Source organism: Lagenorhynchus albirostris, chromosome 2 (genome assembly GCF_949774975.1).
Source record: "Lagenorhynchus albirostris chromosome 2, mLagAlb1.1, whole genome shotgun sequence".
Lineage (NCBI taxonomy): Eukaryota > Metazoa > Chordata > Mammalia > Artiodactyla > Delphinidae > Lagenorhynchus > Lagenorhynchus albirostris.
In genome coordinates, this window is record NC_083096.1 from 10,286,572 (window position 1) to 10,311,355 (window position 24,784).

Below are 24,784 nucleotides of genomic sequence, written 5' to 3' on the forward strand. Positions count from 1 at the left end.
TTGTCATTATATTCTTGCATTTTGGCATATGTTAAGTTCAATTTAAAACTGTTAATTGTATGAATAATTGAATGAATGAAAATAAGCAGAATATATTATTTTCCTTTTCTAGTACTTTTCCTTATGCAGAGGAATTCTGACATATATAACTTTAAGTTTGATATTTCTGGCTAAAGAATCACATAAGATCACAAAAATCAAAGGTTCCATTTAAATATATATATATTTTTTATTTAATATATTAAATATATATAATATTTTTCTGAATAATTCAGATCCTTAATATATATGTTAAGATATATTTATGCATATTCAGAATACATGTACGAATATATTTATTCATTTATTTTTTAAGATATAAGTATAGATAACCTGGTAGTGAGTATGGTTCTGAATTTTAAAGTGCTATTCAATTGGGGGAATTTTTCTGTCCTAAATATTGGAAAATAGATAAAATTGTACTCACTTAAATATTAGCCTCTCCTTATTAGGCATATGGTCATGTATGATTCCATTCTTTACTGTTAAAATACCCTTATTTTAATATTACCAGTATTTTGAGAGTTAAAGTGTAGGGCTATTCTATTTGTATAATATAATGTATTCATACAACGTTCAGGTTTATGACCATCTCACCTTCAGTCATGGTCTTGCTTGAAAGCAAGAGTTTGGAAAGATATCTACTTAGCTTCTCTCCATCTCTCATAAACCTTAGAAGCTTTGAATACTCCATAAATATTAGAAGGCCCCCTCTCAAAAGAGGGCATGATGCTGAGTAGCCTACTTGTGTTGAATTGGAAATAGAATACATTTTAAAGTGAGGCAAACATGGGACTAGCCACCATCACATACCAGCAGGTATTGTTACAATAACTAACTCGGAGGTAGTGAGGATTAAATAAGGTGATATATGAAAGGATCTGGCACACTGCCTAAAATCTAGTAATTACTCTTTCTACTCATCACTTGACAGTTAAGTATTAAATGATCATCATGCATAAAGTGACTTAAAGTTGGGTTGCACATGTTGCATATGCAAACAGAATTTGATTTTTTTAATTTTCTCAAAAGTCACTTGAATCAGAATATCTATCCTAAAGAGTTCTTATAAAAATTCCTGGACTTCCCTGGTGGCTCAGTGGTTAAGAATCCGCCTGCCAATGCAGGGGACACGGGTTCAATCCCTGGACTGGGAAGATCGCACTTGCCGTGGAGTAGCGATGCCCGTGTGCCACAACTACTGAGCCTGCGCTCTAGAGCCCATGAGCCACAAATACTGAGCCCTTGTGCCACAACTACTGAAACCTGTGTGCCTAGAGCCCGTGCTCCACAACAAGAGAAGCCACCGCGATGAAAGTAACCCCCGCTCGCTGCAACTAAGAAAGCCCTAGTGCAGCAATGAAGACCCAACATAGCCCAAAATAAATAAATTAAATAAATAAATTCAATAAAAAAAACATTCCTTAGGGAACTACTGTAATATCACTGGGGAACTGGGAATCTACATTTGGACAAGCTTTTGGGGTTATTCCTATGAAATTTAAATAAACAATACTACATTTTTAGCTTTGAGTTTAATTTTGCCTATTTTTGTAAGGGAAATATATTCATGACTTACTGTATAATAAACATTCAAATAATAACTAATGCTTATGTATTGCCTCCTATGAATTAGGCATGATTCTAATTTCTTTTACATTTTTTATCATTTGATCCTTAGAATTGCATTTAATGTCTACTATTACATTATATGTAAGCTTTACATTGATTTACCAATATAATATATAGAGTTTAGACTCCTTGCCATGAGGTCAAGAAAATCAAACTGAGTCTCATTTTCCCCAAATATATATCAATGTTGTGATAAAATTGAACTATCATGTATGTGAAATTGTTTCAAAACTGCTAAAATTCTCTATAATTGTTGATATTCTGATATTACTATTTAGAAAAATTAGAGAGACATGTCCTTTCAAAAATTACTCTAACAAATTATGCATACAAGTGGCAACTTTAATTAGTTTACAAATTTATATTTCAAACTTTAGGATCATGTTACTTGATATTGTCCCTTCTTTGGGAAACAATTATTCTCTAAAACAGGCTTCATAACAGTTACTATATTTTGCAGGATGTAGTATCCAAGAGAGAATAATTTTTTCCTGCTACAAAGAATAAGCTTGAAACAAATTTCTCTCATTCTTTCACTTTCTTACTTTTTTGTTAGCATCTTTATTGGAGTATAATTGCTTTACAGTGTTGTGTTAGTTTATGCTGTATCACAAAATGAATCAGATATACGTATACATATATCCCCATATCCCCTCCCTTTTGCGTCTCCCACCCACTCTCCCTATACCAATCCTCTAGGTGGACACAAAGCACTGAGCTGATCTCCCCATGCTATACAGCTGCTTCCCACTAGCCATCTATTTTACATTTGGTAGTGTATATATGTCCATGCCACTCTCTCACTTCGTCCCAGCTTACCCTTCCCCCTCCCTGTGTCCTCAAGTCCATTCTCTACGTCTCCGTCTTTATTCCTGTCCTGACTCTAGGTTCTTCAGAGCCATTTTTTATTTTTTCGGTACACGGGCCTCTCACTGTTGCGGCCTCTCCCGTTGCGGAGCACAGGCTCTGGACGTGCAGGCTCAGCGGCCATGGCTCACGGGCCCAGCCGCTCTGCGGCATGTGGGATCTTCCCGGATCGGGGCACGAACCTGTGTCCCCTGAATCGGCAGGCGGACTCTCAACCACTGCGCCACCAGGGAAGCCCAGAACCATTTTTTTTTTAAATTCAATATATATGTGTTAGCATGTGGTATTTGTTTTTCTCTTTCTGACTTACTTCACTCTGTATGACAGACTCTAGGTCCATCCACCTCACTACAAATAACTCAGTTTCGTTTCTTTTTATGTCTGAGTAATATTCCATTGTATATATTTGCCACATCTTCTTTATCTATTCATCAGTTGATGAACACTTAGGTTACTTCCATGATCTGGCTATTGTAAATAGAGCTGCAATGAACACTGTGGTACATGACTCTTTTTGAATTATGGTTTTCTCAGGGTATATGCCCAGTAGTGGGATTGCTGGGTTGTATGGTAGTTCTATTTGTAGTTTTTTAAGGAACCTCCATACTGTTCTCCATGGTGGCTGTATCAATTTACATTCCCACCAACAGTGCAAGAGGGTTCCCTTTTCTCCACACCCTCTCCAGCATTTATTGTTTCTGGATATTTTGATGATGGCTATTCTGACTGGTGTGAGGTGATCCCTCATTGCAGTTTTGATTTGCGTTTCTCTGATGATTAGTGATGTTGAGCATCCTTTCATGTGTTTATTGGCAATCTGTAATGTCTATTTAGATCTTCTGCCCTACACACAATCTGTAATGTCTATTTAGATCTTCTGCCCTATTTGGACTGGGTTGTTTGTTTTTTTGATATCGAGGTGCATGAACTCCTCGTATATTTTGGAGATTAACCTTTTGTCAGTTGCTTCCTTTGCAAATATTTTCTCTCATTCTGAGGGTTGTCTTTTCATCTTGTTTATGTTTTCCTTTGCTGTGCAAAAGCTTTTAAGTTTCATTAGGTCCCATTTGTTTATTTTTGTTTTTATTTCCATTTCTCTAGGAGGTGGATCAAAAAGGATCTTGCTGTGATTTATGTCGTAGAGTGTTCTGCTGATGTTTTCCTCAAAGTGTTCTATAGTGTCTGGCCTTTAGGTCTTTAATCCATTTTGGGTTTATTTTTGTGTATGGTGTTAGGAAGTATTCTGATTTCATTTTTTTACATGTAGCTGTCTAGTTTTCCCAGCACCACTTATTAAAGAGGCTGTCTTGTCTCCATTGTATATTCTTGTCTCCTTTATCAAAGATAAGGTGACAATATGTATGTGGGTTTATCTCTCCTGTTCCATTAATCTATATTTCTGTTTTTATGCCAGTACCATACTGTCTTGATTACTGTAGCTTTGTAGTATAGTCTGAAGTCAGGGAGCCTGATTCCTCCAGCTCCATTTGTTTTTCTCAAGATTGCTTTGGCTATTCAGAGTCTTTTGTGTTTCCATACAAATTGTGAAATTTTTTGTTCTAGTTCTGTGAAAAATTCCCTTGGTAGTTTGATAGGGATTGCATGGAATCTGTAGATTGCTTTGGGTAGTATAGTCATTTTCACAATGTTGATTCGTCCAATCCAAGAATATGGTATACCTCTCCATCTGTTTGTATCATGTTTAATACATCTTTCATCAGTGTCTTACAGTTTTTGGTATACATGTCTTTTGTCTCCTTAGGTAGGTTTGTTCCTAGATATTTTATTCCTTTTATTGCAGTGGTAAATGAGAGTATTTCTTTAATTTCTCTTTCAGAGTTTTCATCATTAGAGTATAAGAATGCAAGAGATTTCTCTGCATTAATTTTGTATCCTGTTACTTTACCAAATTCATTGATTAACTCTAGTAGTTTTCTGGTAGCATCTTTAGGATTCTCTGTGTATTGTATCATGTCATTTGCCAACACTGACAGCTTTACTTCTTCTTTTCCAGTTTGGATTCCTTTTATTTCTTTTTCTTCTCTGATTGCAGTGGCTAAAATTTCCAAAACTACATTGAATAATAGTGGTGAGAGTGGGCATCCTTGTCTTGTTCCTGATTTTAGAGGAAATAGTTTCAGTTTTTCACCATTGAGAATGATGCTGGCTATGGGTTTGTCATATATGTCTTTCATTATGATGTGTTAAACTCCCTCTATGCCTACTTTCTGGAGAGATTTTATCATAAATGGCTGTTGAATTTTTTTGAAAGCTTTTTCTGCATCTATTGAGATGATCATATGGTTTTTCTCCTTCAATTTGTTAATATGGTTTATCAGATGGATTGATTTCCATATATTGAAGAATTCTTGCATTCCTGGGATAAACCCCACATGATCGTGGTGTATGATCCTTTTAATGTGCTGTTGGATTCTGTTTGCTAGTATTTTGCTGACGATTTTTGCATCTCTGTTTATCAGTGATATTGCCCTGTTGTTTTCTTTTTTTGTGACATCTCTGTCTGGTTTTGCTATCAGGGTGATGGTGGCCTTGTAGAATGAGTTTGGGAGTGTTCCTCCCTCTGCTGTATTTTGGAAGAGTCTGAGAAGCATAGGTGTTAGCTCTTCTCTAAATGTTTGATAGAATTCGCCTGTGAAGCCATCTGGTCCTGGACTCTTGTTTGTTGGAAGATTTTTCATCACAGTTTCAATTTTATTGCTTGTGATTTGTCTGTTTATATTTTCTTTTTCTTCCTGGTTCAGTCTCTGAAGGTTGTGCTTTTCTAAGAATTTGTGCATTTCTTCCAGGTTGTCCATTTTATTGGCATATAGTTGCCTGTAGTAATCCCTCATGATCCTTTGTGTTTCTGCAGTGTCAGTTGTTACTTCTCCTTTTTCATTTCTAATTCTGTTGATCTGAGTCATCTCCCTTTTTTTCTTGGTGAGTCTGGCTAGTGGTTTATCTATTTTGTTTATCTTCTCAAAGACCCAGCTTTTAGTTTTATTGATCTTTGCTATTGTTTCCTTCATTTCTTTATTATTTATTTCTTATATGATCTTTATGATTTCTTCTCCTACCTTTGGGGTTTTTTGTTCTTCTTTGTCTAATTGCTTTAGGTGTAAGTTTAGGTTGTTTATTTGAGGTGTTTCTTGTTTCTTGAGGTAGGATCGTATTGCTATAAACTTCCCTCTTAGAACTGCTTTTGCTGCATCCCATAGGTTTTGGGTTGTCATGTTTTCATTGTCATTTGTTTCTAGGTAATTTTTGATTTCTTCAGTGGTCTCTTGATTATTTAGTAGCGTATTGTTTAGCCTCCATGTGTTTGTAATTTTTACAGATTTTTTCCTGTAATTGACATCTAGTCTCATAGCACTGTGCTTGGAAAAGATACTTGATACAATTTCAACTTTCCTTAACTTACAAAGCCTTGATTTCTGACGCAAGATATGATCTATCCTGGAGAATGTTCCATGAGCACTTGAGAAGAGAGTGTATTCTGTTGTTTTTGGATGGAATGTCCTATAAATATCAATTAAGTACATCTTGTTTAATGTGTCTTTTAAAGCTTGTGTTTCCTTATTTGTTTTCATTTTGGATGATCTCTCCATTGGTGAAAGTAAGGTGTTAAAGTCCTCTACTATGATTGTGTTACTGTCGATTTCCCATTTTATGGCTGTTTGCATTTGCCTTATGTAATGAGGTGCTCCTTTGGTGGGTGCATAAATATTTACAATTTTTATATCTTCTTGGATTGATCCCTTGATCATTGTGTAGTGTTCTTGTCTCTTGTAATAGTCTTCATTTTAAAGTCTGTTTTGCCTGATATGAGATTTCATACTCCAGGTTTCTTTTGATTTCCATTTGCATGAAATATCTTTTCCCATCCCTTCACTTTCAGTCTGTATGTGTCCCTGGTCTGAAGTGGGTCTCTTATTGACAGCATGTATATTGGTCTTGTTTTTGTATCCATCCAGCCAGTCTATGTCTTTTGGTTGGAGCATTTAATTCATTTACATTTAAGGTAATTATCAATATGTATGTTCCTGTTACCATTTTCTTAATTGTTTTGGGTTTGTTTTTGTAGATATTTTCCTTCTCTTGTGTTTCCTGCCTAGAAAAGTTCCTTTAGCATTTGTTGTAAAGCTGGTTTTGGTGGTGCTGAATTCTCTTCGCTTTTGCTTGTCTGTAAAGGTTTTAATTTCTCCATCAAATCTGAATGAGATCCTTGCTGGTACTGTAATCTTGGTTGTAGGTTCTTCCCTTCCATCACTTTAAATATGTTCTGTCACTCCCTTCTGGCTTGCAGAGTTTTTGCTGAAAGATCAGGTGTTAACCTTATGGGTGTTCCCTTGTATGTTACTTATTGCTTTTCCTTTGCTGCTTTTAACATTTTGTTTTGTATTTAATTTTTGATAGTTTGATTAATATGTGTCTTGGCATGTTTCTCCCTAGATTTATTCTGTATGGGACTCGCTGTGCTTCCTGGACTTGATTATTTCCTTTCCCACGTTAGGGAAGTATTTGACTATAGTCTTTTCAAATATTTCCTCAGACACTTTCTTTTTCTCCTCTTCTTCTCGGACCCCTATAATTCGAATGTTGGTGCATTTAATATTGTCTTAGAGGTCTCTGAGACTGTCCTCAATTCTTTTCATTCTTTTTTCTTTATTTTGCTCTGTGGTAGTCATTTCCACTATTTTATCTTCCAAGTCACTTATCCGTTCTTCTACCTCAGTTATTCTATTGATTCCTTGTAGAGAATTTTCAGTTTCATTTATTGTGTTGTTCATCATTGTTTGTTTGCTCTTTGGTTTTTCTAGCTCCCTGTTAAATGTTTCTTGTATTTTCTCTATTCTATTTCCAAGATTTTGGATCATCTTCACTATCATTACTCTGAATTCTTTTTCATGTAGACTACCTATTTCCTCTTCATTTGTTTGGTCTCATGGGTTTTTACCTTGCTCCTTCATTTCCTGAAGATTTCTCTGTCTTCTCATTTTGCTTAACTTCATAGTTCCCATTGTTTTAGATGTCTACCCCCAGTGGGTAAGGTTGGTTCTGTGGCTTGTGTAGGCTTCCTGGTTGAGGGGACTGGTTGCTGTGTTCTAGTGGGTGGAGTTGGATCTTGTCTTTCTGTTGGGCAGGGCCCCGTCAGGTGGTGTGTTTTGGGGTGTCTGTGAAGTTAGTATGATTTTAGGCAGTCTCTCTGCTGATGGGTGGGGTTGTGTTCCTGTCTTGCTAGTTGTTTGGCATGGGGCGTCCAGCACTGGAGCTTGCTGGTCGTTGACTGGAGCTGCCCCTTAGTGTTGACATGGAGATCTTTGAGAGAGCCTCACCAGTTGATACTGCATGGGGCCAGGAGGTCTCTGCTTGTCCACTGTCCTCAACTTGGTTTTCCCACCTCAGAGGCTCTGGCCTGACACCAGGCCGGAGCACCAAGACCCTGTCAGCCACATGGCTCAGAATAAAAAAGAGAAAAAAAGAAAAAAAAAACAATTAAAAAATTAAAATAAAATATTAAATTAATTTTTTTAAAATTATTAAAATAAAAATGTAATAATAAAAGAGTCACCAAACCAATAAACAAATCCACTAATGATAAGAAGCGCTAAAAACTATACCAAGATACACATAAATATCAGAAATAAGTCAGTCGCAGAAAGCAAACCCCAAGTCTACAGTTGCTCCCAAAGTCCACCACCTCAATTTTGGGTTGATTAATTGTCTATTCAGATATTCCACAGATGCAGGGTACCTCAAGTTGATTGTCAGGATTTAATCCACTGCTTCTGAGGCTGCACAGAGACATTTCCCTTTCTTGTCTTTGTTTGCACAGCTCCTGGGGTTCAGCTTTCGTTTTGCACCCGCTCCCTGCCCCGCCCGCCCCATGTAGGTTGCCCTCAGTGTTCTTTAACAGAACAGTGTTAAAGCAGCAGCTGATTAGGGGGCTCTGGCTCACTCAGACTGGGGGGAGGGAGTTGTACGGGATGCGGGGCGAGCCTGCTGTGGCAGAGGCCAGTGTGATGTTGCACCAGCCTGAGGCGCGCCATGCGTTCTCCCGGGGAAGTTGTCCCTGGATCACAGGACCTTGGCGGTGGCGGGCTGCACAGGCTCCGGGAGGGGAGGTGTGGACAGTGACCTGTGCTTGCACACAGGCTTGAATGGTGGCGGCAGCAGCAGCCTTAGCGTCTCATGCCTGTCGCTGGGGTCCGCGCTTTTAGCCACAGCTCACGCCCGTCTTGGAGCTCCTTTAAGCAGCGCTCTGAATCCCCTCTCCTCACGCACCAGGAAACAAAGAGGGAAGAAAAAGTCTCTTGCCTCTTCGGCAGGTCCAGACTTTTCCCTGGACTCCCTCCCGGCTAGCTGTAGTGCACTAACCCCCTGCAGGCTGTGTTCACACCGCCAACCCCAGTCCTCTCCCGGCGCTCCGCCTGAAGCCGAGCCTCAGCTCCCAGCCCCGCCCGCCCCGGTGGGGGAGCAGACAAGCCTCTCGGGCTGGTGAGTGCCGGTCCGCACCGATCTTCCGTGCGGGAATCTCCCCGCTTTGCCCTCCGCACCCCTGTTGCTGCGCTGTCCTCCGCGTCTCCGAAGCTCCCCCCATCCGCCACCCACAGTCTCCGCCCACGAAGGGGCTTCCTAGTGTGTGGAAACCTTTCCTCCTTCACGGCTCCTACTGGTGCGGGTCCCGTCCCTATTCTTTTGTCTATGTTTTTCCTTTGTTCTTTTGCCCTCCCCAGGTACGTGGGGAGTTTCTTGCCTTTTGGGAGGTCTGAGGTCTTCCGCCCGTGTTCGGTAGGTGTTCTATAGTTGTTCCACGTGTAGATGTATTTCTGATGTATTTGCAGGGAGGAAGGTGATCTTCATGTTGTACTCCTCTGCCATCTTGAAGGTCCCCCCCTTTCACTTTCTAATAACATCTTTATGTAGCATAAGTAATGTGTCCTAACTTTTATAATAAAAAATACCTTGATTAAAAGCTTATCCAGGCTAAATATGTTTATCTGCACTTTTTGCCCACTGCTAGGATCCTGTCTAAACAACCCTCCAGTCTTAGTTGGCTATTAGGTTTGTCTCTCCCTGGTCTCTTCACTTTATTTCCTACTTCAGAACACGACACAAAGAAGCCTGAGTCATGTATAAAATTATGTATGTCAAACTATTATACTCCTCTGCTTAGCAGAATCCAAAATTCACCAGAATGAAATCCTATGCTTTGATATAGACAGAGACCCAGTATGGTTTGATCTTTGGCTACTATTTTCACAACCACACTGTTCTTTAGTTCTTTGTTGTATAATTGTCTCTGCTTATATATCTCCCTCCAAATGGCTGGATCCTTCTCATCCTTTAGGTCTCAGTGGTAGTATGACCTGTTCAGAAAGATTTTCCCTCATTAACCAAACTAAAGATGACTTTTCCCCAGTTGCTCTCAGTTCTTTTTCATTATATCACTGATCATGATTTATTATGTGTTTTGTTTACTTTATTCCACAGAGACATATATCATATATGGTTTGTTCCTTGGTGGACATAGACAGTGAAGTGGTTGACAAATAATAGCTTCTCAATAAATATTTGTCCCATGAATAAATAAATACATTAATGAATAAAAATCAATATGGTAAATAGAAAGATACAATGCATTTTTATGAAGATATTTATATGTATTTGTTGATTCATGAGGGATTACATATTTTATTTTTCTATTTTCTTTCTAAACAGCTTGAAATATCCATTTATTTCAAAAGTGAAAAGTAAAAATTAGATCATTTGGATTGTTAGGTTCACTAAAGAGTTATACTAAAAACAAGGCAAGTATCCTGCAGTGTTTTATTAGAAATACTACATAGTTAATGATGATCATTCTCTTCTACCCTTTCCTCTCAAATATTATATTTAAATCCAATTGTTATAAAATGAAATAAGTGAATTGCAACAGTATTTTAACGGGGAAGGTATAGGGTGTCTGTTAATTGGAATTTCAAAATGTGTAAACTTTTTCATTGGCTACTTAGAGCATTAGCTATGCACAATATTACTTTCCTTTTGATCCATAAAATTTATCAGATTGCAAAATATGCATTACCAGAATAACCCAAAAATGTAACTTTTTCTTATTCCTTGTGGTGTCACAGTGTGATGGGATGAAAAAGCACAATGATTCCTTTAGATCTATGATATATTTAATTGGTATATTTTAAAAATGAATTTTAGCAGATGTGACTGCAAGAACACATTTATGTTTTATGTACTGTTCTTCACATCAAATCTTTAGGAAAAGCAGGGCAGTGAAAAGAAGTGCAAAGTGTTTCATCAGGGTAACTCTTTAAAGAAAATGTCCTAACATTATAACCAAATTAAATTAATCAGCACTGCTGGTTGCCTGCTTTTCAAAATCTTTTCCAGCGATAACTGGAAAATCTTGTGACCCTGTGCCAGCTATGTGTTAGCTAGCTCTTTTTTGTTTCTTTTGTTATTCAGAAATCTTATGTAGATACTGAAAATTTTTAACTGCAAATTCCATGTTTCTACACAGCACTCTAAGTACAAGTTAGGACTAGTTTATCTCTGGAGAATCTGCTTTAGCTCCTATAGGCTATTAGAATAGAATAGGTTTAAACTTTTGTTTAAGAGAGGTAGAATGATGTTCTAAAAGAAGTTGAAAAGAAATTGAGAAGAATTGCTTAACTGGTAGTTGCAAAAGAAGGACTGACAAATTTTATGTCGTTTGGCCACCAGGGATCCCCTGAAGAATTATAGAATCTCAAAGAAAGTTCATTTCTTTGGATCTTCCCTTTGTTCTGGAGATATGCCAAAATTGGCACTAACACCACCTAGAGGCGACACTCTAGAATACATTCATAAGCAGAATGAACATAGCATTTCAACTCCAACTTTCACTTTATCTGACCTCATGGAGCATAATCAATTTTATTATCCTCTGTTTCTTCATCAGATACATATAAGTTGAATTGTGTTTCCCTTGCATCTAAGATGGTGCTGTGTTTCCTTCTTTGGGAGACTTGAGAAGAGAGCCACACGTATCCTCTTCTTCAGGGTTTAAAGCTTTTGCACAAATCTGTGTGAGAAATTTGTAACTCTGTTACACACTGTGTATCAGGATTGAACCAGCAACATGTCCATCACCAGAGGACGATAAGAAATTGGATTCTTAGACCCTAGTCCACATGTACTAAGTCAGAATCTGGATTTTAATAAGATTAACAGGGGGTTTACATGTATACACAATTTTGAGAAACACTGATGTTTTCATTAAATTTTTTTCTTTAAAAAATTTTAATTAAAACTTTACCCCATAATTTAGATTCTGTGGAACAGCAATTACAAAATGGTAGAGGAAGAATGTTTTTTCTCAGTTCCACAACATCTGATGACACCTCTGGAAAGACTTGATGCGGGGCAAAATCTTCTGAAGTTGTCTTTAATTACAGGCACATCTCGTTTTATTGCACTTCTCTTTATTGCACTTTGCAGATACTACATTTTTTACAAATTGAGATTTGTGGCAACCCTGCCTCAAGCAAGTCTATTGGCCCCATTTTTTTCAACAGCATTTGTTCACTTTGTTTCTCTGTGTCACATTTTGGTAATTCTCACAATATTTCAAACATTTTCGTTATGTTATGGTGCTCTGTGATCAGTGATCTTTGCTGCTACTAATGTAAAAAAATTATGATTCGCTGAAGGCTCAGATGATGGTTAGTAGTTTTATCAATGGAGTATTTTTATTTAAGGTGTATACATTATTTTTTAAGACATAATCCTGTTGCACACTTAAAAGATTACAGTATAGCATAAGCATAATTTTATGTGCACTGGGAAACCAAAAAATTTGTGACTCACTTATTTATTGCAATATTCATTTTATTGGGGTGGTCTGGGACAGAACCCACAATATCTCTGAAGTCTGCCTGTACATTTTTGACAGTTGACCATAAACATCAGTTTTGTTTTTTTTGTTTTTTTTTTGCGGTACGCGGGCCTCTCACTGCTGCGGGCTCTCCCGCTGCGAAGCAACAGGCTCCGGACGCGCAGGCTCAGCGGCCATGGCTCACGGGCCCAGCCGCTCCGCAGCATGTGGGATCCTCCCGGACCGGGGTACGAACCCGCATCCCCTGCATCGGCAGGCAGACTCCCAACCACTGTGCCACCAGGGAAGCCCGGGAAACAGTTTTATTTTAAACTAACCACGCCCTAATTCCTTTATATTTAACAGTTTGTTCTTTAGCTGCTCTTTCTCATCTCAGATTTATCATTAGATTTTGTCTCTTCTCAGATTCTTCTCATTGAGAAGAGGCCAGATTTTTTTTTCATTTTCTCTAAGGAAATATTTTTAGCTAGATCACTGAGTTCCTTAGATATATTTTCTGTTTTCCACATTACTACAAGTGACAGCTTTGCCAAACTCTCTTCTGATACATAACAAGAAAGATTCCAAGAGATATATTGGTCTTTGAGTGTATGAAGATTAATTACACATGAGATGGAAAGTTGGTGTTCCTCAATTCAGTAAGAAGATAACAAGAGAAAGCATGGGCTTAAGTTGCGATATAAACAATTTGTGTATACAATTTCCTGGGCATGGGAAAAGTTAAACAATAGGAAGAATGATTTGGGGAAATGTTACCGTGGCTAAGATGGTTAATTTTATGTGTCAACTTGACTGAACCACAGGATGTCCACTTAGCTGGTTAAACATTATTTCCGGGTGTGTCTCTGAGGGTTACCTGGAAGAGATTAGTATTTGAATCAATGAACTGGACATAGTGAAACAGATGATTCTCCCCAGAGTGGAGAAGCATCGTCCAGTCAATTGAATGCCCAAACAGAACAAAAAGGCAGAAGAAGGGAAAACTTGCCCTCTCTGCCTGACTACAGAGCTGGGACATCAGTCTTCTGCTCTAGGGCTGGGACTTATACCATCAGCTACCCTGCTTCTCAGGCCTTTGGACTTGAACTGAACCACATCCCTGGATTTCTAGAGTAAGATGGACTCCTCATGTTGACTCACTTAAGTAGCATTAGTGCTACAAAGCTTAAATGTTCTTTTGACAAACAACTTATTTGGGTAATATGAAGTAGAATTTGAAGATTAGAGGATATCACAAATTCTTTTGTCATTCTACTTTAAGCTAGAGCTGAAAGCTAACTTAAATCACAGAAGTATTTTTAAACTTCTTTATAACTTTCCTTAGATAGCAACATTTAAAAGCTACTATCTAACTTAATTCAGAGTGTAACTGAAATTACACCTATGGCTTACTTTCACTAGAAACTGAGTAGCTATTCTATTTGTACTGTGCTTTTGGAACCACCAGTGAGACAAAAAGAATTATTTTTTAAGAGAGAAGTTTGCTCAGACTGCAACTTTCATATTTTTTTCTTATAATTCTGTATAAAAGAATTTAGATTGTGATAGCTCTGTAAATAACTAATATATATTTATAACCATCCTCTGACAGTCTATTTAAATAACATTTTATTAAATAATAATGAATAACTTGGATATTTCTTAATCTTCCCTTAATAATAATATATTTATACACATTGTAGAACCTTTTAAACATAAACACAAAACACATCAATATTTATTACGAGGGGGTGCTTCTGATATATAATTTTATTTAAATTAAGGTCTAGGCAAATGATGAGGAAATATGAATTACTTCATCATAATATATGAAAATTATTGGTTTTTAAGCATGGAAATATATGTATTTGAAAATATGAATTTACATATATATATACATATGTGTTTTCCAGAAAGAGGGAAAGATCCACTTTGCAGGTGAAACTAAATGTGGGACTTACTGAAAATATAAAAAATTAAACTAGTTTTTTTTAATTGACTAGTTCTTTTTTGTTTGTTTGTTTGTTTGTTTTTTGCGGTACGCGGGCCTCTCACTGTTGTGGCCTCTCCCGTTGCGGAGAACGGGCATGGGACGCGCAGGCTCAGCGGCCATGGCTCACGGGCCCAGCCGCTCCGCGGCATGTGGGATCTTCCCGGACCGGGGCACGAACCTGTGTCCCCTGCATCGGCAGGCGGAGTCTCAACCACTGCGCCACCAGGGAAGCCCTAATTGACTAGTTTTGATGTAAATTTCATAGGACAAGAACTCTGCCTACTCTACCAGCTTCCTGTTACACTCTCTAAACCCACGGGCATCCACTGAATTCTCTCATGAGAATTCTCTCGTGAGAGTCACATTTCTAGCCCTCCTCAGAATACTATATGTGCCATAATAATTTTGCACTTCTGTCATAACTCCATCAAAAGCCATAATTCCATTAGTGCCTCTGATTTCACGTAGACATTATGAAGCTGGAAGTACAACTCAGTTAATGAACTTTAAAGTGAGTTCTCTCAAGTAGTTCATGCTGGTGGTAGCAGTGAGAAACACTTCATCTGGCTCTATTACCATGGGAGGAATTTTAAATAATCCATTTCCTTTCTAATTGCTCATTATCAGTATGTAAATTTTCTAAAAAAGTGTTTCATGTGTGCTCCTGACTGCTTGCCTACCCATGAAATGGATGGTTTCCCTCCTGTCCTTTCTAGGGCTTTTTGGTGGTATCTCTGCCACTCCTCATGCACCATAGTGGGAAGCTTTGACATGCAATACATTTCCCATCTCTCCATTTGGTCTTCCAATGTGCAAATAAAGCCTCTAACTTTTCACATCTATTTGTGTTGTTTCCCATTGTGCAGATAAACAAAAGAGTGTTGTTTGGTGCTCCTAATATGTTATAGCAATTTTAGTTGTTAATTTTTAATACTACTGTCCTGTGGAGAGGTGTGAGAGAAAAAAATTTAGCAGCCTTTATCTTCCTGTATCTAAAATAATCCTTGACCAATTACTTCTGGCTCTCAACTATTCATTTCTCCTCTCTTTTCCTGTAGTGTACATTCTTTCCTGTTACAGATCTTCAGACATGGTAAAAATGAGCCCTGGTAGATTCATCCCAAAAGTGCTCCAGACATGAGTGGGGATTATTTAAGGCTTATGTCAGCCCTCTGGAAACCTACTTTAATACGGTTAAATCTGGATAACTAACACCTTATCTTTTTGAGGATAAGTTTTCTTTCTTTTTTTTTCAATTAATTTATACTGGAGTATAGTTGCTTTGCAATGTTGTGTTAGTTTCTGCTGTACAGTGAAGTGAATCAGTCATATGTATACATATATCCACTCTTTTTTAGATTTCATTCCTAATAAATTGTTTTCTAATATAAAATCTACTTTCTTATAAGAAATTTGTATTGAGAAATTGTTAATAAAGCATCTCTGTGTGGATAGTTTCCAAACTTGGGCGAACACCGGAAGGCCCTGGGAAGATTTTGCTGTAGACTTACTAAATTTTACTCCCAAACAATTCTATTATTACAATAATAATAGTAATAATAATTATTATTATTATTATTACTGTTACTATTAGGAATAACAAGACATCACATGGGGCACAGGGACAGAAAGTGCAGCCTGACCTCAGCAGTTGTTGAAAATAGTTACTGGAAAGCGGTTAGAACAAAGGCAGAAGCCATTGCCATTTCCTTCTCTGATGCCACACAGTCTCTCATCTCTTCTGTATATTTGTATCATGCTTTTTCTGGCTGTTGATTTGTTCCCACATTCTGCCATCATAGATGCTGCAAGAGAGAGATCTCATTCCCCAGGTTTTCATGTTCTAGTTCTCCAGGCATCTCTACCAACTTACTCAACTGCTTTTAACCCTATACCCTGATTCTAAATATTTTAAGGGGAAAAATTATATTGAGCTGGATTGTATCAGTTGTTCACCAACACAGCCATCAGAAATGGCTAGGAACAACTTCTTAGGCGATGTGTTATTTTTAGGACTATAATAAATATGTATTACTATCAGAGTATAGGAATTTTTCTTTATGTTTTAAAAATTTTAATAGATCAGAAAATATGATTCCACTCTCAAATTTCATAATCATGTTTAGTTTGTTTTAATGAAATATTTCAATTATTTGCAACACTTTTTAATAATTTTTGCTAATGATCTATAGAAGATTGAAAATATTCATTTTTGAGCAAGTGACACCGGTTTCCAACTTCCAGGGGAAGAGTCCCATGCATGGAGGATAGCAAAGAACAAAACAGTGCCTGCCACCAGGAACCGCAGTCCCAGGAAGTCACCCCACTGCATGGTTTGTAGGTGTCAGGGGTCAACAAGAAAGACATGACTCACACAGGCACTGGATGGTACAACACTTTATCCTCATAGAGAAGACAGGGCAAAATCAGCTCAGAACCATAGGGTCTTGCCGGCAGCCAAGGCAGGGAGGTGGGCAGCACCTTCTGGAGCTGCAAGAGAAGGACCCAGTTCCCTCCTCACCGGGAACAGATGTAGTTGTGTGGTTGTGCCATATGATATACAGGAATGAAGCAAAACAAAGAGGAGCACATCATCTAGACAGGGAAAGATATTCCCAAGGAAGCTGAACTACTCTGCACAGGCTGTGAGAGGTCCTTATCCCCATACAGGGAAATGTGCCTGACCCAAAGCACACTCTTATGCAGCCGTGCAAGGATGACTGTCTTCCCCACTGTGCATCTAACATGTATGTTGAAAATGATTGTTTTCCATGAATTTTGTTTAAAAATTCTGTTTCAAGTGTGCTAAAAATTTATTTCCCTAATTTTCTATTTAATTCTGAATATAAAATAAATATCCAAATACCCATATTGGTGGTTGGCCTCAGTATTAGCATCTTTGTGTACTGAGAAGTCTGGTTAATATAGTCTTGGGAAAACAAACTTAAATTAAATTCATAATCTTTGCTTTAGCATGTCCAAACAGATCATGTTTTCTATGCTCTTAGATTTATATACTCTGTTCTGTTTATGTGACTCTATCCCTTCATGATCTAAGATCAGAGGGAACGCTCTCTGGGGCTCAATGTAATTCAGGTTACTTATGTTAAAACAAGTATAATCAATTCTTGATTTATCATACCGGAGCAGTCCAAGATCAAGAGAGAAACGTAATGAGTAACCAAAATATAGTTAAAATAAAATTACTCAATATGTAACATGGAAAAATGTAATCTTTATCTTAAATCTTATCTGCATATAATACATAAAGGCATATTTGTCATTTTACAGACATCATGCACAAGTATAAAGGCAATAGAAGTATAGTAATTTATTTGAAATATAACTAGAAAGTCTCCTGAGAAATTAGTTTTCAGTTAGTATTTTATAACTATAAAAAGGAAGCCACGAGTTATTTTCTCCCCTACCAAGAAAATATCTAGGCCATTATATCTAAGGTCCAGACTTCCTTTATAGTCATAAAAAATAAATATCCTCTGTTTGATCAGAGGACTGGCTTGCTGAGTTATGAAGTGCTTCCCAAAAACTCTAGCTCAAGTGAATGATTTTGAAAGTGAGTAAGAAGACTGAACCTGAGTGGGTTCATAAGAATGCAAAAGGAAGAACTCAGGAAACTGAGAGTAAAAACATAAACTCAGTAGAATCTTCAGACACTGTGGAATCACAGAGGGAATGTGGCCATGGGAATAATGGTCACAGCAGGCCACACAACTTAAACACTCTAGGCGGCGCCATATCCAAGCTTGGTCAAACCTCTGCCGCACTTTTGAAAGCAGAGCAGGAGAGGAAATGTCATCATTGCACTGAAAATCACAGACAGATGTGACAGGAGCCTCTGACGGTGATCAGTGGTTAAGTGTGGAGGTGAGATGTGTCTGCAGTGGCAGAACTGGTTTATAAATATATCTCTGTGCAAAAGTCAGCATGTGCTGAGGATAGTGATAGAAACATAGACACTTATCTGCAAGTTCTCAAAAGCAAGCTCAGCATACAAGAGGACAGAAATACCACTCAGGTAGTGAAAGTTCAGGTCTTGGGAAATATATTGTTGTTTGGTTTGATTTGATTTTCCCTCAAATGGACTGTCAGCCCTATAGCCTGGTTGCCAGGTTGTGGGGCTAATTTTGTGACTGTGATGCTCCTCCACTAATTATAGCAGTTCCGGCGGGGTGCCTCCTGGGCATGTGGACCTCTGGCATCTCAAGGCCACACTCAGGTGGCTCTCTAATCATGCCCACCTCCTCCTAGACACATTTTGCTTTGGGTGAGGACAGTTTTTTTTTCTTCTTCTTCTTTTTGGCCAATTTAGAAGGACAGAAGGTTAAATTCTCCCCACAAATATTTCAATGCCAAGACTCCCTTTGCATGTTTAAAATACAAAAGTTAAAATTACATAGTGGTATCTGGCATTTCAACAGGCATGTCATTTTTATCCTCCAATTGTAACTTTTCATTTAGCAAAAATTACTGAACATTTTACAAAAGAATGTGGACAGAGTTGGAATTGCTATTTGCTAACCTCATTTTATTAGCTAAGTGAAAGTTGGGTATAATGCTGTAATTCCTCTTAAAACCTTTAAACTAAGTCTTTGTTCTCAATTCATGTCACCAAAGGTTCAATTAGGATGATTCAGATGCGCAACCAAAATAGTTAACTTAGTTTGCTGAAATGAAGAGAAAAGCATTGTTTCACGTAATAAGCTGCCCAAGAAGAAGTAAAAACTCCCAGCAACAATGTATTTGGGCTCTGGTTCTCTGTAAATTGGTGCTGTTCTTTACATGTTTTACATGTTTTCAAGGAGGTAGCAAGATGGCCACAGCATGTCCAGGGATTATAAACAGACACTGTTATATCCAGAAGCATAAATGCAAATTTTCTCATTTGTTTTTAAGAGCAAGGAAGACACCTTTCATAAAAGGCCTTCAGCTAGCCTTTACATTTTATTGAGATACAAATGTGTGCCATTTGCTATAGGGCCCAGGACCTCAATATCACATTTCTGGCACCTGGATACTTTGCTTTGCTTCTGTTTGCCTTGCCTCAAGGTTTTTTTGTGGTGAAGAAATGAAAGATGATTTTAAAAAATGGATTTTTACATTATTGTTAAAAGCATTCACACATTGGTATGATTTTGTTAGCTGGTGGAGAGGAAGAGGGGAAAGACTGGAAGAGAAGGAGAAATTCTAGGTGACTGGGAAAGGGACAAAGTTCATCTGGATTGATGATGAATAAACAACATGTTCTGTTGCACCATTAAGAAGAAGTAAAAATACCAGAGGGCATAACTGATACAAATGAGGAAGCTGGCCCATCGGACCAGAAGCCTCAGCTTTAGTAAAGCTAATCATGGTACATCTATGGCATAAAACCAACAAACTTTAGAGAATAACCTTGGCTTGGGCAATGAGTATTTCAGTCTTTACCTTTGAACTGGGTCACAGATGAGGTCCATCATTATAAGGCATGTGGTATCATCAAAATTTCTTAATATTCTACAGCAAAAGGTCACTTGTAAGGGAAATAATATATTTGGTGCTATGTAGGCAAAAATCCAAATTTTGATGCATTCCTAGCCTTCTCTAGTATTTTTTTCATTAAAAAATTGACACTGTCCTTTGCTTATTCAAAAGATGGATAGTCAGTAATAGGTTATTCATTCATATATTCACCACATCATTATTGAAATATATCCTGTACCAGTAATGTGCCTTTGTTCTTGGGACTTTATTCTAGTGTGTCTTGGGGGTAAGGTGTGAGGAAACATAAATAAACAAAAATTAACTATATAGCAGTTAGTAAATAGGAGCTATGAAGAAAAATAAAGTTTCTGAGAGGATAGTTATTTAATGAAATGTAATTTGGGAGATCAGTTTAATAAAGAGACATTCAGGGAGGTTTAAACAGAAGGAACAGCAAGTTCAAAGGTCCTGAGGAGGAGAATTAAGGGACTGTAGACTTCTCTACTCCACTGGCAGATACCTCTTAATACATAAAGCAATTCAGCTTTTATATCACTTCATGCTGGCAGGTAATGGCAAAGTTTCAAAAAAAATATGTAGGCATTTGGTACCACTTTTGATGGCATTTTTAACTTATTAAATACAAAGTAAACCTGTATATACTATCATTAATGTACTTTATGTGCAAACTGTATATTTTATACCTATGAACTGACTGAAAACTCTTCTAGATACTGGAATATTGTAATAATTACATTACAAATGGGAACATTTTATATACATGGGTTATTAATAGTTTTTGTAAGCAACTAACAGAAATCTACTCTAGCTAATTTAAGCAAAATATACATCTATTGGAAGGATTCATAGAGACCCAAACAAAGAAGCAACTGCTAACCCATGTCTCTTTGCTTGGGGAGAAAAACACTCAGGAAGGCCGTAGTGAGAAAGAGAAAGCTTTGCAAAAATAACCCTTTCCAAAAGAAGGGAAAGTAAATGCTAGGTGTCCCAACATGAAAATATTCACTAGTAATCTCTTCATTTATCAATAATAAATATTACTTAACATAATAATCATGTATCATAATATAATTTGATATAATAGCTATATTTTACCTATAGAAATCCTTTCAGTAAAGATATATTAATATAGAAATGTTATTTCACATTAATCTCAGGAACACTTGAAGGACTCCAGGGACCTCCTGTGGAATAAATGGATACAAGTGAAGGGCATTGGTGAATAGAAGAGCAGGGGATACAACACACATTGTGGTTGGAAAAACACAGAACTATTTTAATTACACACCAGACAGTCCCTAGTTTTGTGACCTTGGACAACTTAATTAATCCCTTTTTGTCTCAGTTTTCTCATCTAGAAAAGTAGGAGTGATATTGGCAGTGCTCTAATGATATAATGAGGTAAATTAAACTTTGGTACACATGACATGCTCAAATTCTTTATTTACATAATACAGTGATATTTAGATACTTTTTGACATGAAAGATATATGTAATAAGTATTAATAAATAATGTAATTGGTCTTTTAAAATTAGGTAAAATATGCATACAGAACCTAAAATAAAGGCAACTCTTTCATTAAATTTACCTATTTTTGATCCAGGCAGTCAGGGCAGAGTGATAAAGTAGCTATACTTGTTGCCATTGTGAATAAAATCTACAAGCTTCAGTTTTCTTAACTATAAAGTAGAGAAATAATAATATCTATCCTGTCTATTTCAAGGAATCACTGTGAGGGTCAAAATAATCAAGCAAAAAATGAAAACAACCCAGTAACTATTTACCCTGTACATTTGAGGTGTTGCCTAGCAAATCAGATTCAGGTTCCTACTTCTTTCTTTGTACTCATTTTATTTTTTCCTTTCATTCAGAGTGTTTCTTTTTAACCATCACTTATATTAGCTTCTCTCATTTCTCTTAATTATCCATTTTATAATTAATTATATAAGTACAATTCTCTGTTACATCTTCTGCTATTATATTTCCTATTCTACCTTATTTATGGCATCTTAGTTTGTCCATCATGAATCAGCACATTTGCTTATAGATTTTTATTTAGCAGTATCTCTAACCAAACAGTTTTATAAGCCATTTAAAATCACATCTTATATTCTACTTTCTGATCCATCCAGAAATATAAAATAATGTATCAGTAATATAAACTAATTGATTTTATATCTCAAGCATACAGTGTCAGAAAAAGAATACCACTAACAGAAGGTACTTTTCAGTCTGGTAAACTATCATCTTGGTAACTTGAAATTGGACTGTAGTATTACTGTTCATATTATAGCTCTTCAATGTTCTTGATACTTTCTTGAGGTTTTATTAATCAGTGTTTATTTGTGATATATGATACCACAATCATGACACATTTGGAAGAATGATTTACTGTTTCTTTTTCATTAAAGAATTTTACCAAGAAAAGTAGTTTGTTTATATAGTTCATGAGGCATCTACACTCTATAGGAATCAATTAGTCATCTAATTTATTGTCAGAATTTATATATGACAAACATTAATGGACTATTTCCCCAAGAGAATGGTATAATTTCTATAATATTATACAAAAGTGTTGATACTTGCAGAAAGTAAAAGTTTCTACTCAAGTATGTTTTGTCCTTTAGTGGAGAAATTGACTTCAAAATTTTGTAACTTAAGGAAATATTTTTATGAAAATTAACAGGGCATAAATTTTTCTTCACAAAATTCTGCACATGTAATGTGTAGCACTTGGCAGTGGTTAAAAGTATATAAGTGAATATATGTTTGTATCTATAGAAGTAGGCTCCATATTGGTTGGATTAGATTCACATACTGACAGCTATTCCCTGAATTCCGTGTTAAATGTAAAATGCTGGGGCATATGAAGAAGATGCTAATAATAGTGACTGATGGTCTTTAAATGTCTTTTAATTTTAGGACTAGAAATCATTCCTGATGGTTTATATATTTTACTTGTTTAACTTTTATTTGGAAAAAAGAATCTCAAATATTATTACTTGAACTTGGCATTGAAGAGTTCTTGCAGCAGCTGAAAGTATAATTTCTTCACATGATATCACCAACTAGTTACAATTGAACAGATAGTTTAGGGCTTTTAAAGAGCAATTAAAATTATGTGGCAGGTGATTATACCTCAGTGCTCCAGTTGCTTGTATAAATGCATCAGTACAGTACTTCACAAACAGGAAAACAACAATTAGAAACTTCTGCAAATGCCCAATTGCCCTGGTAAAATGTGTATAGAAAGGCAATGCCATTCCATTTAATTTTATCCAAACAACGTGTAACTAACTTTGGAGTCTGAAAAATAATTTATTACTATATAAATCCGTCTTGAGGTTGTAACCATTAGTTTCATTGTTTTTCCTCAGAATTTCTGGCCTGCTGATACTTTGTAAATGGAGGGAAACTAAGCTGACCAATAAAGCATTATATTTCTACAAAGTTTGAGAAAGAATAATACACTAAGGAAATAATGTACATGCATTAGGTATAATTTCATAACTTTAATGCATGTACTTAGCATTTTTGTTTCATTTTACGTTGTATAAAATACACTCAAAATCAGACAAGATAATATCCTCTATAGCCCTCAATTTGGCAGACTGAAGGATGTGTATTTCTTTTTTTTTTTTGATCAAGCTATCTGTGTCCCTAGTTACTTTCTATAAATTGTTCAGCTGCACCCTTTGTAGTTGGCTCCTCCAGGAGAGGGTATTTCTTTCCACCTAATCTGACTGTAAATGATTTGGTTTTATGGTTTTAGTGTTTGGGAAATATATATTTCAATGCTTTACTGTACTCAGTATTAGAAAAAATATACCTTCCTCAGCACTGCTAACCAAATAAATACCAACCAGTTGAGTAGGCTTATTTCACGTACACTGATCTGGTGATTCTGTGAGGTTTTGTTCTTTTTCCTTTCATTCTTGCAATAGAATTTTTGAATTACCTGCCAGCTGAAAAACAAGGCACTGACATGGCTTATGCTGTCAGCTGTAATTGTATCTTTGTACTGTTTTCCCTCTTGAAAGATAATTTCTTCCTCATATGTTATAGTGTACATTTCATTATTCTCTTTTTTTTTTAAGGAGCGAAAGCATTTCTTTGTCTTATCACATCCACAGAAACTATTACATTATCAATGCAGAATGACAGGGAAGAGATTTAATTTCCTGATCCTTACCCTATTGAGAAACAGAGAGATCACTGAGTTGCTTTATTAGAGGAAGCTTCAATGTGAATTTAGCAGATTTTGGAGAGACAGGAGGCTTGTGTTTTTGTCTTTTTTCCTCAGGATGGGTGAGAACAATGTTCTCTGCCTCCTGCACATGCCCTGGTGACTCCTCTGCTCTCCTGTGTTTGCAGCAAAAGCATCCCACACAGATAATTAGAGCCACAGCTCACTGAGGTGAAATTTGCATAGGCAGAAGGACAAGAAAATAAGACTAAAAGTTTATTCCTCTACGTTTCACACTTCCATCATGTAGCCCTGTCACGGGGGCATACTTTTTCTAAATTTAAGCTGCAAAATGGGAGTCGGAATTTATACGTTCTATTCTAAGGGTATTTGTGATAGGGGAAAAAAACTCTTACGTAGGAAAGGTATTTCTGTCATTACTGTTAATAGTGACCATTGCTTAGTAAGTGTGTGTAACTTGATGTAGAGTCAAGAAGTAAAATAATTCTGTAAATGATGAGGTACAATTTAGAAGTAATCTCATTTTTGAATATTGCTAACTCGGTAAGTATCACTCTAATTCTCCCGTTGGCTTTGATTGAATATCCCAAAGAGAAACAGATGACTTAGCTACATACACACTTACATAAAATCACCTAGATAAAGAATCCCATGGCAACCAAAACAGTCTTT